General features: G+C 49.9%; 1 pseudogene; it reads right to left on the bottom strand.

Annotated features, from left to right (window-relative positions):
• Positions 1–216: 216 nt before the first annotated feature.
• LOC148775889 (uncharacterized) overlaps positions 217–19,007 on the bottom strand; it is a 165,895-nt pseudogene continuing 147,104 nt past the window's right edge.

Below are 19,007 nucleotides of genomic sequence, written 5' to 3'. Positions count from 1 at the left end.
TGCTGGAAGTGGGGGGGATAGAATGAGGGTGTCCAAATGTAGACAGTGTTGATGCTTACACAGCATTGTGAGGGCCTCCATATTCCCAACTGGCATCAACGAAGGAAGCTTTATTCACACACTTACGAGCAAAATATACAGAAAGCTATAAAGACATAAAAGATGAGGAGAAAAATGCCTAGGACCCTGATGAAAATCAGCTCAGGGTAAGGAATGTCAATCTCCCCTGGGTGGGGAGGGAGTGGACGGCGTCCATGGGGAACACACAGGGATGGAGCCTGCAGAGCAAACCGCACCCCTGGATGATGTGGTTGCCGAAGGTCTCTGGGCTTCTGTCCAGAGCACGGGCCTGTTCTCCCTGCAAGGGTGGGACAGTCATGGTGGGCGTCTGAGTCCTTGGTAGAAGGCAGGGCAGGCTGCCGCTGCGAAAGTAGTCACTCAGGCCCTGACTCGGGTTCTGCCACCAAAACCCGAGTAGGTGCAAGTGCACATGGAGGTGTAGTTTCTGGAAGGCGGGGTGGGACATCGGGGCCTGGGGTTGGCGGTCGTGCAGGCACAGAGTTCGGATGTGCTGAGGGTGCTGGCCAGTACCCGGCTGGCCCTGTGTCATTGGGAGGGGATGTCTCAGGTGTCGATCTCCTCTCAGTGGATCCCTGGGTCCTGCTGCTTGAGCTCCCAGCTCCATAGGGAAACGTCTTGGACATGGAGGCTGGCTGAGTTTGATGGCCTGAGCTAGAGCTGGGGGAGAAGAAAAGTTTGCCACAGACCAGCCTTGCCATGTGCCTAAGTGGGCTAGAAAGCTTCCTAGAGATTCGCTAAGAAGGCCCAGCATCGGAGTCTTCTCTGCAGTCTCCAAGATGGTTGGTGTGAGGCCAGCCTTTGATCCAGGCCCAGCCCCAGCTCTGTGGGACTCCTCCCTGTGGGGCTCAGCACTGCCTCCCCACGCTCACAGGCAGTAGCCCCTGCCAACTCACCTCCGTGCTCTGCCGTACTGAGTTCCAGGTCTTCCTGCTGCATCCGAGGCAGGGCTTCTCGGAGCTCTGGGTCATAGCCGGCTGTGCTGAGCTCCATGGCAGCCTGAGACTGGGCACTGTGGTGTGTACTGGGTGGCGTCTGGGCAGCAAGCCTTGCCTGCCTCCTCCTAATCGCCAAGTGGGCTGAGCCCTCCGTGACCACGCTCAACTGGAGCCTGCACTGGGCCTCCCGAGCAGGGGGCTGGTGCTCTGAGCCCTCCCTCTGGGAGGTGGATGTCGTGTGCCCCTCAGGGGCACCTCAGTTGGGACGATCTGCAATTACAGTAACCATCAGCCAGCCCTGCTTCTATATTTGTGAGCTGAGCCTGGCCAGGATGGCTGCTGCTTTTGCCCGCCTGCCCTTCTACTCCCAGAAAGACCAGAGAGACGAGTGTCTGCTCTGACACCCACCCGGGAAGTCGGAGACCCCGCTGAGGGCGTGAGGTCAGCCTGGGCAGCCAGCTCTTCCTGGACTCTGCCCATGACACCCAGCCTGCTCTCCCCTGGGGTGTGGACACAAGCGTCCCACGGGCTCCTGCCCCACATGCGGCTGGCATGCTTGAGGCAGACACACCCTGAGAAACCCCCATCCACACACAGGGAAAGGCCTCAGGCTTCCCCGGGTGGGACAGGAACGTGGCCGGACCCGGCCTGGGCCTCCCCTGTTACCTTTCTGTCCCTTTGGGTAAAGGGCCAGAGGCCTCTCGGGGGGACCCTGAGCCAGCGTTGACTGCATTCCCACACACTCTGCCTGTGAGCTCACCTGAGGCCCCGTCTTCTGGGCAGAGGCAAACAGCAAAACATCTTGACAGCAAGCGATCTGGCCAGGGGCTCCTCTCCACTGGAAAGGCCTGGATACACGGGTTGCGGGTTCTGTTGGGTTCTGTTGCCAGGAAGTGACATCATTTCCTGGTTCGTGGCTGAGGTCCCTTCCACAAAGCTCCACAAGGGAACCTCTGGGTTTCTGGCTGTTCCCCCACGTCCTTAGGCCACGTGCAGGCACAGTGACACCCACACAGCCCACCCCACAGCCTTGGGGAGACCTGGGTGCAGCCAGGGCCTGAGCTCTGAGGACACAGCTGCTTTCAGCCCAGGCTCCTTCTTCTCAGAAGTGATGTGGCCCAGGGCAAGCCATGTGCCCTGCAGGGTTTCCCCAGTGTGTTCATCTGCAGAGTGGGGCTCACTCTCCCGTCTCCTGCCTAGGTCTGTCAGCCTACGAAGAACTCCAGTGACTGTTCAAACTTTGGGCCGCTTTCACATGGAGCTTGTACACTGAGACTTCCCAAAGGATGGATCCAACACAGGGCTGATCTAGCACAGAATAGGGCAGAATCAGGCCTGGATGGGCTATGGTACCTGGGAAAAGGCAGTCCCCTTCTTGCCTATTTCTTGACCCCCACATTGGCAGGACCGGAAGGTCATATTCAGACATAGCCCCCTCTGATATAAACCTTCCTCGTCCTACTCAAGTGTCCCACTCAGCCTCTAGGGGAGGGGAGGCCTCCCCAACAGTGGCTCCCCGCATCCTTGTCTTTGAGTCCCATCATTGTGGGTCATTTTACCCCTTGCAAGGGAATAGTCACAGTCATTTTTTCCAACCTCAAGAGAGATTCATGCAAATTCTGTGAAATCGACTCATTTCCTCTCTGCATTGTTCAGTCTCTCTCCCTCGTTCCGTCTCTTTCTTGATCTTTCCAAATTCAGTCTGTCTCTTCCTCTCTGTGTCTCTCCTGTGGATTCTCGCATGCCTGTGAAAGCATGTACGCATGTATATTTTTGACCTAGGCTGAGGCTTTAGGGTTTCGTTTTGAGTGAGGTAAAGGTTTGGGGTTGGAATTGGTGTTAGGGGAAGGGTTAGGTCTGGGGTTTGTTCTGGGAGACGTAGTGGTGTGAGTTCTCATTCTCTTACATAATAACCCCTTCTCCGATATTCTGCTTGCAAATATGCTTGTGTGTTCATTTTGTTACCATTTTCATTTGTGAATGCTTAGCTTTTCTCTTGCAAAGCTGTTCAAGTGGATGGAAGCTGGTGGGTTTCCTTTGGTTTCCTGTTTCCTTGAATTGAAGAGACCCAATTTTGCTTTCCCCCTACACACACATGTTGAGGAATCCCTGACAAGGAGGACCCTATGGCCCCTGCTTATTTCCAGGAGTTTCATCACTGCAGGCTTTGCGTTGATGTGTTTCACTGAATCTGACATGTTCTGAGACCAAAAGGCAATGTGATTGTTTAGATGGAACCATCTCCATTTCCCACGGCCTTTCGTTGCAGAGCCTCTTGTTCCCATTCATATCGCCTCCCCTCCTTTGGCGTCAATGAATTGACCACAGAAGCTTGGGTTTATTTCTGGACCCTCAATTCCATTTCATCGATTTGGTTCTGCGTGTTTGATTTTTTCCCAGTACCATGCTGTCCTGTTATCCTGGTGTGATAATCAAATTGGCTATCAGGCAGCCTACTATGTCCATTTCAGGGCTTTGTGGCAGATTGCATTGACCCTTTTGACTCCTTTGTGTTTCCATAGACATTTTGGAATTCTTTGGTTATAATGCCCTGAGAGCAGCAGTTGGTATTTTGAGAGGAATAGCGTGGAACCTCTCTAATGCCCCACTGTGGGGATCGGGGGGATGGGGAACTGACATCATCTTACCAGGAGGAATTCTTCTGATCCGTGAGCACAGCTTATTTTCCATTGGATTGGTGGGCTTCACCTTCTTTCATCCATCTCTTTCAGTTCTCTGAGAACAGGGGCTTCCCTCCTGGGTTAGATGTACTTCTAGCTATTGCCTTTCAAAGAATGTCACTGTCGGTGGTGTTGATCCTTGCCTTGTCCTTCTAAGCATTTGCTGTGAGTGTTAGAAATGCCAAGGATTTCTCTTCCCCATCCTCACTGTCCATCTCTCTGAGCCTCCAGGTAGAACAGCCCAAGTCTAGGGTCACACGTGTCTCGGGGAGTGCATCTAGATCGTGTTTCTCAGGCCCTCAATGCTGGGCATCATTCGGTGTACTCTCCGTGTCCCTTCCTTCGCCTGGTGTCCCTTCAGACCTCTCCTTCAGGCTCATTTGTGTTCATGTTGTTTGCATATTAGGAGCCAAATCCTGCCTAAACTCTGTGTCTGTAAACAGTTGTCTCCCAGCTTTGGAGGTGTTGTTTGTGTTTTACAGACCGTTTTTCCCAGAGTCCAAATCTTGGTTAGACAACGTTCACTGTGTTCCCTGATTACTCTTTGTGTAGTGCCTTTCTGTATTGTGTGTAAAGACTCAGAGCTCATGTCTAATGTATGCTCCATTTCCTTCTGGATTTCTGAACCGTTTTGCATGGAACATATGTCTAGGAATCATTTCAAGTGCGTTTGTTGAGAGGTGTCAAGTTTCCATGGACATGCATGTCATCCCCTCTGGTTTCCAAATGCGTTGCTCCTAAACTCTTTTGTAGACCTTCTAGGAAAGATGGGTGTTTTTCAGCTTGCATTTCCACAGATGAATGGATTCAGCAGCTCTAGCAGCAGGGACGCTGTGTCCAGTGAAAGGGGAGTTGGGTGCGGCCTCCCTTTCAGCACCGATCACCAGGTCGGGTTGACAGGGCACTGAGCTTCCATCTTTGAGCCAGAGGCCACAGGCATCCTGAGTGTCCTTGGCTGTGTGAGCAGCTGAAGTGAGTTTTGACTCCGCAGGCACCCAGCAGGCCTGCGGTTTCGGACCGCCAGAGGTGAGAATTTCAGAGGACAGGAACAACCGTGCCAGAAGTGGAGTGGGATCCACCCTGAGGGTGGGCACTTATCGTCAAGAGATGCTACCATGGAACTTTGATGGGTCTGTCACACTCTTCTGCCAAAGAGCTAGAAAAATGTCTATGGGCTCTGCTAGGCCCTCCACTCCCTCTTGTGGTCCTGAAGCCTGGTTGTCACCATCCTGAGCACCTAACTCTGAGATGATGACCACTGCCACCTGTACTGTGTTCCCTTTGCCTGCGTGTCCATGTGAAGCGTCAGGCTGTCTCTGAGCTACACTAGCCATGTGCATTGCCTCTCATTGGACCTGCGCATGTTTCTTCTGTTTCCTTCCTGATCACTGATTTTCTCCACCGTGTGGGGCCACAAGAATGGTGGGTCTTTCTCTGGCCTTGTGTTCTGAGGAATATTTGTCCCTTTGTTGGTGTGGGTTTATCTTTCCATTTCTCCTGCCTGGTTTATTGCTGTGAGTTTGTTTGTGCCGGCAGAAGAACTCAGCCTTTCTCTTGTGCCTGAGATGTCCCACTTGCAACAGCAATGCTACCTGGCAATTCTGAACACATTTGCCGAGAGGGCTTCGTTTGGCAGATGACATCTTGAAAGGACTTACCCGGTCCTATCAGATATCCAAAGTATCCTTCAAATGACATAGAAACCAGAATTCTCCAGTTTGGTCTTCCAACATGTGGGGAGTCAGCATAATCCGCTGGAGAAAGGAAAAGCTACTGACTCCAGGATTCTGGCCTAGAGAATTCCATGGAGTGTAGAATTCATTGGGATGCCAAGACTAACAATACTGAGAGACTATAACGTTCACCTTTAGTCAGAGCAAAATCCAGTTTCCTCTCATTTTAGTGATTGGAATTGACTGGAGACCCCGAAAGGATGGGAAAAAATGCAGATAGAAGATGACTCAATGTTGTCAGGCGGGGGAGAGTTGAATGGGGACTGCTTGCCATGAATCGAGGCTTTTTTTTTTTGAAGTGAGAGTGGATAGAGTGAGGGTGTCCCAATGTAGACAGTGGTGATGCTTACACATCATTGTGAAGGCCTCCATATTCCCAACTGGCATCAACGAAGGAAGCTTTATTGACACACACTTGGGAGCAAAATATACAGAAAGCTATAAAAGACATAAAAGACGAGGAGAAAAATGCCTAGGACCCTGATGAAAATCAGCTCAGGTTAAGGAAAGTCAGTCTCCCCTGGGTGGGAAGGGAGTGGACAGCATGCATGGAGAACACACAGCGATGGAGGCTGCAGAGCCAACCGCGCCCCTGGATGATGTGGTTGCCGAAGGGCTCTGGGTCTCTGTCCAGAGTAGGGGCCTGTTCTACCCTGTAGGGGTGGGACAGTCATGGTGGGCGTCTGAGTCCTTTGCAGGAGCCAGGGAAGGCTGCCCCTGCACATGTGGTCACTCAGGCCTTGACTGGTGTTCTGCCGCCAAAGCCTGAGTAGGTGCAAGTGCACGTGGAGGTGGAGTTTCTGGAAGGTAGGGTGGGACATCGGGGCCTGGGGCGGGGGGTCATCCTGGCACAGAAATCCGATGTGCTGAGGGTGCTGGCCAGTTCCCGACTGGCCCCGTGTCATTGGGAGGGGATGTCTCAGGTTTCGGTCTCCCCTCACTGGATTCCTTGGTCCTGCACTTGGAACTCGCTACTCCTCCTTAGTGACAGGTCTTGTACTTGGAGGCTGGTTGAGTTTGACGGCCAGAGCTAGAGCTGGGGGAGAAGAAGAGTTTGTCACAGGCTAGCCTTGCCATGTGCCTAAGTGGGCCAGAAAGCTTCCTAGAGATTCGCTAAGAAGGCCCAGCATCGGAGTCTTCTCTGCAGTCTCCAAGATGGTTGGTGTGAGGCCAGCCTTTGGTCCAAGCCCAGCCCCAGCTCTGGGAGACTCCTCTCTCTGTGGCTCAGCACCGCCTCCCCATACTTACATGCAGCAGCCCCAGCCGCCTCACCTCTGTGCTCTTCCCTGCTGGGCTTGAGGTCCTCCAGCTGCCTCCGAGGCAGGGCTTCTCCGAGTTCTGGGTCAGAGCCAGCTGTGCTGAGCTCCGTGGCAGCCTGAGACTGGGCCCCGGGTTGTGTGCTGGGTGGTGTCTGAGCAGCAGGCCTTGCTCGCTTCCTCTTCAACACTATTTGGGCTGAGCCCTCTGTGGCCATTCTCACCTGGAGCCTGTACTTAGCCTCCAGGGCAGTGGGCTGGTGCACTGAGCCCTCCCTCTGGGAGGTGGATAGGGTGTGCCCCCCAGGGGCACCTCAATTGGGACGATCTGCAATGATAGTGACCATCAGCCAGCCCTGCTTCGATATTTCTGAGCTGTGCCTGGCCAGGATGGCTGCTGCTTCTGCCTGCCTGCCCTTCTGCTCCAAGAAAGACCAGAGACACGAGTGTCTGCTCAGATACCCACCCGGGAGGACGGAGACCCTCATGACGGTGTGCGGTCAGCATGGGCAGCTGGCACTGCCAGGACCCTCCTCATGCCACCCAGGTTGCTCTCCCCTGGGGTGTGGCCAAAAGCAGCCCATGGGCTCCTGACCCTCATGTGGCTGGGCTTGCTTGAGTTCGACACACCCGGAGAAACCCCCATCCACACACAGGGAAAGGCCTCAGGCTTCTCCGCCTGGAAAGGGAGATGTGGCTGGACCCGGTCTGTGGCTCCCGTGGTACCTTTCTGTTCCTTCGGGCAAAGGGCCAGAGGCCTCCCGAGGGGGGTGAGGGTGCCTGAGCCAACATCAACCGCATTCCCACACACTCTGCCTGTGAGCTCTCCTGAGGCCCCGGCCTCTTAGCAGGGGCAAGCAACAGAACATCTTGACAGCAAGTGATCTAGCTTGGGGATCCTTTCCGCTGGGGAGGCCTGGATACATGGGTTGCGGGTTCTGTTGGGTTCTGTTTCCAGGAAGTGACATCATTTCCTGGGTTCATGGCTGAGGTCCCTTGCACAAGCTCCCAAAGGGAACCTCTGGTTTCTGGCTGTTGCCCAATGCCCTTAGTCCACGTGCAGGCAAAGTGACACCTACACACCCCATCCCACAGCGTTGGGGACAGAGCTGCTTTCAGCCCAGGCTCCTTCTTCTCAGGAGTGATGTGGCCCTAGGCAAGACATGTGCCCTGCAGGGTTTCCCCAGTCTCTCCGTGTGCAGAGTGGGGGTCCCTCTCCCATTTCCTGCCAAGATCTGTCAGCCTACGAAGAGCTCCAGTCCCTGTTCAAACTTTGGGCCGCCATCAAAAGGAGCTTGTACACAGACTTCCCAAAGGACGGATTCCACACAGGGCTGACCTAGCACAGAATGGGGCAGAATCAGACCTGGATGGGCTCTGGGACCTGGGTGAAGGCAGCCCCCTTCCTGCCTATTTCTTGACCCCTGCGTTGGGAGGACCGGAAGGTCATATTCAGACATCGCCCCCTCTGATATCAACCTTCCTTGTCCTACTCAAGTGTCCCACTCAGCCTCGAGGGGTGGGGGAGGCTGTTCCAACAGTGGCTCCCCGCATCCTTGCCTTTGAGTCTCATCATTGAGGGGGAATAGGCACTGTCATTTTTTCCAACCTCAAGAGAGATTCATGCAAATTCTGTGAAATCGACTCATTTCCTCTCTCCACTGTTCAGTCTCTGTCCCTCGTTCCGTCTCTTTTACGACCTGTCCAAATTCAGTCTGTCTCTTCTTCTCTGTGTCTCTCCTGTGAATGCTCACAACCTGTGAATGCATGTACACATGTATAATATTGACCTACGGTGAAGCTATAGGTTTTCCTTTCAATTGAGGTAATGATTTGGGGCTGGAGTTTGTGTGAAAGGAAGGGATTCGTCTGGGGATAATTCTGGGAGACTTAGTGGTGGGATTTCTCACTCTCTTTTGCGAAGGAACCCCTTCTCCAATATTCTGCTTGCAAATATTCTTTTGTGTTCAGTTTGTTACCATTTTGATTTGTGAATGCTTAGCTTTTCTGTTGCATAGCTGTTCAAATGGATGTAAGCCCGTTGGTGTCATTTGGTTTCCTGTTTCCTTGACTTGAAGACACCCAATTTTGCTTCACCCCCCACACATGTTGAGAAGTCCCTGACATTAAGGAGCCAATGTCCTTGTTTATTTCCAGGACTTTCATCTCTTCACTTTTGCGTTGATGTGTTTCACTGAATCTGAGGTGTTATGAGACCAAAAGCCAATATGATTTTTCAGATGGAACCATCTCCTATTCCCATTGTCTTTCATTGCAGAGGCTCTTGTTCCCATTCGTATTGTGTCCCCTCCTTTGGCGTCGATGGAATTCACCATAGAAGCTTGGGTTTATTTCTGGACCCTCAATTCCATTCCATGTATCTGGTTCTGCATGGTTGATTTTTTCCCAGTACCATGCTGTCCTGATGATCCTACTGTGATAGTCTAACTGGCTATCAGGCAGCCTGTGATGTCCATTTCACGGCTTTGCGGCAGATTGCATTGACTCCTTTGACTCCGAATATTTCCATAGACATTTTGGAATTCTTTGGTTATATTACCCTGAGAACAGCTGTTGGTATTTTGAGAGGAATAGCGTGGAAACTCTGGATTGCCCCACGGTGGGGGTCGGGGGGAGGGGGAACTGACATCATCTTACCAGGAGGAATTCTTCTGATCCAGGAGCACAGCTTATTTTCCATTGGATTGGTGGGCTTCACCTTCTTTCATTCATCTCTTGCAGTTCTCTGAGAAGAGGGGCTTCCCTCCTGGGTTAGATATACTCCTAGCTATTGCCTTTCAGGGAATGTCACAGTCGGTGGGGTTTGTACTTGCCTTCTCCTTCTAAGTGTTTGCTGTGAGTGATAGAAATGCCAAGGTTTTCTATTCCCCTTCCTCACTGTCCATCTCTCTGAGCCTCCAGGTAGAACAGGCCAAGTCTAGGGTCCCACGCGTCTCGGGAAGTGCAGCTAGACCGTATTTCTCAGGCCCTCAGTGCTGGGCATCATTCGGTGTACTCTCCGTGTCCCTTCCTTCGCCTGGTGTCCCTTCAGACCCCTCCTTCAGACTCGTTTGTGACCATGTGTTTTGTGTATTAAGAGCCAAATCCTGCCTAAGCTCTGTGTATGCAAACAGTTGTCTCCCAACTTGGGATGTGTCGTTCGCGTTTTTCAGAAGGTCTTTCCCAGAGTCCAAATCTTGGACTTGACAAAGTTCACTGTTCCCTGGTTACTCTTTGTATAGTGCCATTCTGTATTGTGTGTGAAGACTCAGAGCTCATGTCTAATGTCTGCTCCACTTCCTTCTGGATTTGTGATCCGTTTTGCATGGAATGTATGTCTAGGAATCATTTGTAGTGCATTTGTTGAAAGGTGTCAAGTTTCCATGAACATGCATGTCATCAACTCTGGTTTGCAAACGCGTTGCTCCTAAACCCATTTGGAGAACTTCTCGGAAAGATGCAGGTTTTTTTAGCCTGCATTTCCACAGTTGAATGGATGCAGCAGCTCTAGCAGCAGGTATAGTCTAATTGCTTAACATCTTAAGAGAAATCCCACACTCCCTCTTCAAACTCGAAAGGATACTCGGCACCCTATATGCAACTCAAAAAGTTCCCCGAGATACCCGATCAACCTCCAGAGGAGCAGCGAGGTTCCTGCCACAACTCAAGAAGAGACCAGTTTTCCACTCGTCATGTCGAGGTGAGGATCGATTCCCCTTCTTCGTCTGGAAAATAATCCTGATGTTCCCGTTGAATGTGAAGCGGAGGCCTATGTCCCCTTGAAACTCGAGAGGACCCTGGTGAGTCGTGCCACAATTCAAAAAGACACGGATTATCCCATCCGCTCAACATAAGGACTGATTCCACTGTACTGATTCAAAGAGAACTCCTGGAATCAAGTAACACCAATAAGGGAGGCCTGACTTCGCAGGTGCATCATGGAGAAAAAGCCTCAGGACAGAAATTGAACTCAACAGGAGGCCTCCCACCCCTTGGACAACTAAAAAAGATAGCGGAGTTTCAAGCCTCAACAAGAGATGTGGCATGACTCCCCTGCTGAAAATTCATAGGAAGACTGAGACCCATGTCAGAACTGGAGAGACACCCTGAGGTTAGCGACTCAACTCCAGATCAGACCCTATTCCCCTGCAGTGACTCAAAAGGCATCCCAAAGGCTTCTCACAGCACAAAAGGATTCCGGACTTCTCAGAGAAAACTTGAGATGCCCCGTGAGGCCTCTTTTGCAACTCGAGGGATCCGAAAGTTTCCTGCCCCAAACTAGAAACACTCTGGCATTACCCCTTTCAAAGTGAATTGAAGACCGATTCCTCTGCATTGACTCTAGAGAAATCACGACCTTCCCCTTGCAAATTGACTTCCCTAAGGCAACACGAGTGTCTCCCTGAGTTCCTGGCGTAACTCGAAAGGAAATCCAAACTTCTGTTCGCAACTTGCCAAAAATCACGAGAAGCCCCAGGCAACTTCACATGAGGCCCTTTTTTTCCTGCAGCGCCTGGAGAGCAATCCAGAGTTGACTATCAAGATAACATAGGAGGCTTGAATCCCTATTTTCAGTTCAAGTGGCTCACAGAATACCCATCTTCAATCGAGTGGAACCCTGAATTTCCATCCACTGTAGAAGAAGAGCTCTGTATTGCCCACCTCCTCACGATATGATCGTTAAAACCCTATTTCAAATTTAGAGGAATTCTTTCTTCTTCTCCCACCACAAGAGAAGGCCTCTGTCTCCTATTGAAACTCGAGGGCACTCCTGAGGGTCCTGATTCAAGGATAAAGGACTCTGTGTTCCACCTCCAATCAAAGTAGGTCCTGATGATCTAACAAAGCTCCAATGGAAAACCAACGATCCCCTCACAAGGTGATGGGAATCCTGACACCCATGCTGAGCCTATAAAAAAAAGCCCTAATGAACAGCCTGATCATGAAAAGAGTACTGGTTCCCCTTTTACAACTCGAAAGGAAAGCAGAATTCCATGCCTCAAATCGAGAGGAAACCTGACTCCCCAGTAGAACTTTCATAGCAACCCCAAGATCCCTGTCGCCACTGGAGAGGAAAACACAGTTGACCGACTAAACACAAGATGGGGGCCTATTGCTCTACTGCGCCTTGAGGGAAATCCCGAGGTTCCTCTTTCAACACGAGAGGAATCCTGACTTCCCTGAGGAAACACGAGCGAGTTCATAAGGTCCCCGTCACAATTCGAGAAGAATACCACGCTTCCCGCCGCAACTCGAGAAGAACAACCTGATTCTTCCCGCAATGCGTGATGAGGAACATCTCCACTGCAGAGTCTCAAGAGAAATCCCAAATTCCCGCTTGAAATTTGAATGGGTATTTGACACCCTTTATACAACTCAAAACTTCCCCGACATAGTAGTGCCCCCTGAAGAGGAGCACACAGTTTATGTACACAACACTAGATGCGGCCCTATTCCTCTGCCGCACCTCGAGAGGAATCCCGAGGTTCCCCTTCCAACACAAAATGAGACCTGACTTCCCTGGGACAACACGTGCGAGTTCCTGAGTTCCCAGTCGCAACTCAAGAGGAACCCAAAGCTTCCTGCCGCAATTCGAGAAAAACGAAAACGTTCCCCCATCAATGCGAGATGAGGAATATTTCTGCTGCAGAGTCTCAAGAGAAATACCACATTCCCGCTTGAAACTCGAACGGGTACTTTACACCCTTTATGCGACTCAAAAAGTTCCCTGACATAGTCATCCCCATTGGAGAGGAGCACACAATTTAGGGACTCAACTCTAGATGAGCCCTTATTCCAAATCCACGCCTCCAGAGGAATCCCGAAGTTCCGATTCCAACATGAAAGGAGACCTGTATTCCCTGAAGCAACATGAACGAGTTCCTGAGGTCCTCGTTGCAACGTGAGAGGGACCGGTAGCTTCCTGCCGCAACTCGAGAAAAGTCACAAGATTCTGCTCTCAAGGCAAGATGTCGAACTTTTCCGTTACAGACTCTCAAGAGAAATCCCACATTCCAGCTTAAAACTCGACAGGTTACTTAACATCTTTTAGGCTACTCAAAAATGACACTGACATAACCAGTCCAGAAATTTAGAGATATCAAGGGAACATTTCATGCAAAGATGGGCTCGATAAAGGACATAAATGGTATGGACCTAACGGAAGCAGAAGATATTACGAAGAGGTGGCAAGAATACACGGAAGAACTGTACAAAAATGATCTTCACGACAAAGATAATCACTCACCTGGAACCAGACATCTTGGAATGTGAAGTCAAGTGGGCCTTAGAGATCATCACTACGAACAAAGCTAGTGGAGGTGAAGGAATTCCAACTGAACTATTTCAAATCCTGAAAGATGATGCTGTGAAAGTGTTTCACTCAATATGCCAGCAAATTTGGAAAACTCAGCAGTGGCCACAGGACTGGAAAAGGTCAGTCTTCATTCCAATCCCAAAGAAAGGCAATGCCAAAGAATGCTCAAAACTACCGCACAATCGCAATCATCTCACACGCTAATAAAGTCCTGCTCAAAATTCTCCAAGCCAGGCTTCAGCAATATGTGAACCATGAACTTCCAGATGTTCAAGCAGGTTTTAGAAAAGGCAGAGATACCAGAGATCAAATTGCCAACATCCGCTGGATCATGGAGAAAGCAAGAGAGTTCCAGAAAAACATCTATTTCTGCTTCATTGACTATGCCAAAGCCTTTGACTGTGTGGATCACAATAAATTGTGGAACATTCTGAAAGAGATGGGAATACCAGACCACCTGACCTGCCTCTTGAGACACCTGTATGCAGGTCAGGAAGGAACAATCAGAACTGGACATGGAACGACAAACTGGTTTCAAATAGGAAAAGGAGTACGTCAAGATTGTATATTGTCACCCTGCTTATTTAATTTATATGCAGAGGACCTCATGAGGAATGCTGGACTGGAAGAAGCACAAGCTGGAATCAAGTTTGCCGGGAGACATATCAATAACCTCAGATATGCAGATGACACCACCCTTATGGCCGAAAGTAAAGAGGAATTCAAAGGCCTCTTGATGAAAGTGAAAGAGGAGAGTGAAAATTTGGCTTGAAGCTCAACGTTCAGAAAACGAAGATCATGGCCTCTTGTCCAATCACTTCATGGGAAATAGATGGGGAAACCATGGAAACAGAGTCAGACTTTCATTTTTGGGGGGCTCCAAAAAAACTGCAGATGCTGATTGCAGCCTGGAAATTAAAAGACGCTTACTCCTTGGAAGGAAATTTATGACCAACTTAGATAGCATATTAAAAAGCAGAGACATTACTTTGGCAACCAAGTTCCGTCTAGTCAAGGTTATGATTTTTCCTGTGGTCGTGTATGGATGTGAGAGTTGGACTGTGAAGAAAGCTGATCGCTGAAGAATTCATGCTTTTGATCTGTGGTGCTGGAGAAGACTCTTGAGAGTCCCTTGGACTGCAAGGAGATCAAACCAGTCCATTCTAAAGGAAATCAATCCTGGGTGTTCATTGGAAGGACTGATGCTAAAGCTGAAACTCCAATACTTTGGCCACCTCATGTGACGAATTGACTCACTGGAAATGAGTCTGATGCTGGGAGGGATTGGGGGTGGGAGGAAACGTAGAAGATGGAGAATGAGATGGCTGGATGGCATCACTGACTCTATGGACATGAGATTGAGTGAACTGCGGGAAAGGGTGATGGACAGGGAGGACTGGCCTGCTGTGAATCATGGAGTCGCAAAGAGTGGGAGAGGACAGAGCAACTGAAATGAACTGAACTGAACCGAGAGGAACACCGAATTTCTTGCCACAACTGACAAATTGTCCCGTTTTCAAGTCTTCTTTCCAGATGAAAGTCGATCCCCTGCTTTGTCTGAATGGAATCCGGACGTTCCCATCGCACAGTACGAGGAGACCGGTAACCACTTGAAACTCGGGAGAATTCCGGGTTTCAAAACAGAATTGGAAAAGGTACCAATGTCCCCACCCACTCGAGATATTGTCTGATTCCACTGCACAGATTCAAATATATCCTCGAATATCAACTCACAAGATGAGTGGAGACCTGTTTCCTGAGGATTTTCAACAAAATCTCCAGGTAAAATTTAACTCGACTGTGGCCTAACACTCATTTTACAACTCGAGAAGAAAACGGAGTACCATGTCTGAACACGAGACGAGGCCTGACTCCCCAAGAGAATTTTGAGAGCAACCCTGAGAACTCTGTCGCTACTGGAGAGGAATCCTGAGTTAAACGGACTCAAATCTAGATGCAGACCTACTTCTCTGCAGCGACTCCAAAGGAATTCCGAGGTTCCCCTTGCAAATGGAAAGGCGTTCTGACTTCCCACAAACAACAAGGGAGGCTCCCTGATATATCCATCATCACTCGAGAGAATCACCACATTTCCCGCAACAACTCGAGAATAAACTTAAGATTCCTCTTTTAAAGCAAGATGATGCCTTTTTTTTTTCCTACAGCACGTAGACAAAAGTCCCAAGTTCCTTCTCCAAATTCGATTAGGCTTGAGTTCCTTGATGCAACTTAAGGATCACCCAGAGCTACCAGTCCCAATGAGAGAAGAAAACCGGTTTTCCCCTCCACAATTTAAGAAAAGGCCCGTGATCACACCTCAGCTGAAAATAATGAGTGTTCCATGTTCAACTAAAGAGGAATCCCAATTTCACCTCGTACCACAGGACTAGTCCTGTCACATCTATTTACACTTGAGGGCAACCCTGTAGATACTGCAGCACGTTCAAAGGACTCCGAGTTCACACTCAACTAGAGATGAGTCATGTTGTGCTTGCATCAGCTCCAGTGGAACACGGAGTATCAACTCGCAACATGATCGGAGGCATGAATTCCCTGCTGAGACTCTCGAAAAAGCACAAATTTCCCGCTAAAACAGAAAGCAGACCTGACAGTCCTTTTACAACTCGGGGATAAAGCACAGCTCCCTCCTCAACAAAGACTGGACCTGACTCCCCAGTGCAACCGTCAGAGCAACACCAAGATCAATTTGGTCACTTGAAAGGAATACTGAGTTTACCCATCCAAGTCTAAATGTGGCCCTCATGCTCTGCAGTGACTCCAACGGAATCCCTAAGTTCCACTTTCAACAGGAAAGGAGACCTGACTTCCCTGAGGCAAAACTAGCAAGTCCCAGTGGTTCCCGTCATAATGCGAGAAGACCTCCAAGCTTCAAGCCTCAACTCCAGACAAACCATGAAATTCTCCACTCCACGCAATAGGACACCCTTTTCTGCTGCAGCGTCTTAAGAGAAGTCCCACATTCCCTCTTCAAACTCGAAATGATACTCGGCACCCTATGTGCAACTGAAGAGTTTCCCCGAGATACCCAGCTAAACTCAAGATGAGCAGCGAGGTTCTTGCCACAGCTCAAGAAGAGACCCGTTTTCCACTCGTCATCCAGAGGTGAGGATCGATTGCCCTGCTTCGTCTGGAAATTAATCCCGATGTTTCTGTCGAATCTGAACAGGAGGCCTATGTCCTCTTAAAACTCGAGAGGACCCCGGGGAGTCGTGCCACAATTCAAAAAGACACCAATTTACCCATCCGCTCGATATAAGGACTGATTCCACCATACCAATTCAAAGGGAACTCCCAGGATCAAGTAACACCACTCAGGGAGGCCTGATTTCCCAGGTGCCTCATGGAGAAAAAGCCCCAGGACAGAAAATCAACACAACAGGAGGCCGACCACCCCTTTTACAACTCGAAATGTTAGCGGAGTTCCATGCCTCAACAAGAGACTTGGCTTGACTCCCCTTTTGAAACTTCATAGGAACACTGTGATCCATGTAAGAACTGGAGAGGCATACTGAGGTTAGCGCCTCAACCCCAGATCAGACCCTATTCCCCTGCACTGTCTCGAAAGGCAGCCCAAATGCTCTCCACACTACAAAAGGTTTCCGGACTTCCCACAGACAACCTGAGAGGATCCGTGAGGCCCCTTTTGCAACTCAAGGGTTCCGAACGATTCCTGCCCAAACTCGAGAAACAATTTGGGATGACCCCCATTCAATGTGAATTGAAGCCCGATTCCTCTGCATTGACTCGAGAGCAATCACGACCTTCCCCTCGCAACTTTTCTTCCCTGAGGCAATATGAGTGTCTCCCTGAGTTCCCTGGCGTAACTCGAAAGGAAAGCCAAACTTCCCTTTGCAATCGCCATATACCACGAGAAGCCCCAGGCAACGTCACTTGAGGCCCTTTTTTCCTACAGCGCCTGGAGAGCAATCACGAGTTCTCTCTCAAGATACCACAGGAGGCTTGAATCCCTATTTACAATTGAAGGGGCTCCCAGAATATCCATCTTCAATCAAGAGAAAAGCCCAGTTTCCGTGCACAGCTCTAGAAGAGCTCTGTATTCCCCATGTCCTCACGATATGAGCATTCAAACCCTGCTTCAACTCTAGATGTATTTTTTCTTTTTCTCCCACCATAAGAGGAGGCCTCTGTCTCCTATTGAAACTCAAGTGCCCTCCCGCGGAAACTGCTGCAAGGATAAAGGACTCTGAGTTCCACCTCCAATCGGGGTAAGTCCTGATGATCTAGCAAGCTCCAATGGAACACCGACTATCCCCTCACAACATGATGAGAAACCTGACACCCATGCTCAGCCGAGAGAAAAAGCCCTAATGAACCTCCCAATCAAGACACGAAGAATGATTCCCCTTTTACAACTAGAAAGGAAAGCAGAATTCCATGCTTCAAATCGAGACAAAACCTGACTCCCCAGTAGAACCATCATAGCAACCCCGAGATCCCTGTCAACACAGAGTTGACAGACTCAACGCTAGATGCGGCCCTATTCCTCTGCTGCGCCTCAAGAGAAATCCCGAGGTTCCCCTTTCAACACTAGAGAAGACCTGACTTCCCTGGGGCAACACGAGCGATTTCATAGGGTCCCCGTCACAACTCGAGAAGAACCCCAAGCTTCCCGCTGCAACTAGAGGAAAACCATCAGATTTTCCCCTCAATGCAAGATGAGAAAATTTTCCGCTTCAGGGTCTCAAGAGAAATCCTACATTCCCACTTGAAATTCGAACAAGTACTTGACACCCTTTATGTGAATCAAAACTTCCCCGACAGTGTTGTCCCCACTGAAGAGGAGCACACAGATTAGGTACACAACGCTAGATGCGGCCCTATTTCTCTGCCGCACTTCGAGGGGAATCCCGAGGTTCCCCTTCAACACGAAAAGAGACCTGACTTCCCTGAAGCAACACCATCGAGTTCCAGAGGTCCCCGTCGCAAATCGAGAGGCAGCCCAAGCTTCTTGCCACAACTAGAGAATAACCATAAAAATCTGCCCTCAAGGAGAGATGAGGAATATTTCCGCTGCAGAGTCTCAAGAGAAATCCCACATTCCCGCTTGAAATTTGAACGGGTAGTTGATACCGTTTATGCGACCCAAAAACTTCCTGGACATAGCCTTCCACATTGTACCGGAGCACACAATTTACGTACACAACACTAGATGCGGCCCTTTTCCTCCCACGCAACTCGAGAGGAATACTGAGGTTCCCCTTCCAACAGCAAATGAGCACTAACTTCCCTGGGACAACGCGAACGAGTTCCTGAGTTCCCCATCTCATCTCACAAGGAACCCCTAGCGTTCCACTGTAACTCAAGAAAAATGACAACGTTCCCCCATCAATGTGAGATAAGGAACTTTTCTGATGCAGAATATCAAGAGAAATCCCAAATTCCCGCTTGAAATTCGAAAGGGTACTTGACACAATTTATGGAACTCCAAAAGTTCCCTAACGTAGCCGTCCCCCCTGGAGAGGAGTACACAATAAACGGACTCAACACGAGATGAGGGCCTATTCCCATTTAACGGCTCAAGAGTAACCCCGAAGTTCCCCTTCCAACCCAAAAGGGGACAAGACTTCCCTGAAGCAACACAAGCGAGTTCCTGAGGTCCACGGCACAACTCGAGAGGGAACCCAAGCTTCCCGCCTCAACTGGAGAAAAACCAAGATTCTGCCCTCAAGGCAAGATGAGGAATATTTCCGTAGCAGATTCACCAGAGAAATCCACATTCCCACTTGAAACTCGACAGGTTACTTAACATCCTTTATGCGACTCAAAAATTAAACCAACATACACAGGCCCAATCGAGAGGAACACCGAGTTTTGTGCCACATTGACAAATTGTCCCGTTTTCCAGTCCTCTTTTCCAGATGAGAGTAGATTCCTCTGCTTTCTCTGGAATGGAATCCCGACCTTCCGGTCGCACTGTACGAGGAGGCGGGTAACGGATTGAAACTCAGGAGGATCCCCAGGTT

The sequence above is a fragment of the Moschus berezovskii genome, chromosome 13 (genome assembly GCF_049115385.1).
Source record: "Moschus berezovskii isolate FMDL1 chromosome 13, NW_MosBer_1.0, whole genome shotgun sequence".
Classification (NCBI taxonomy): Eukaryota; Metazoa; Chordata; class Mammalia; order Artiodactyla; family Moschidae; genus Moschus; species Moschus berezovskii.
Note: the sequence above shows the minus strand (reverse complement) of the source record. Positions and strands in the feature narration are given on the sequence as shown.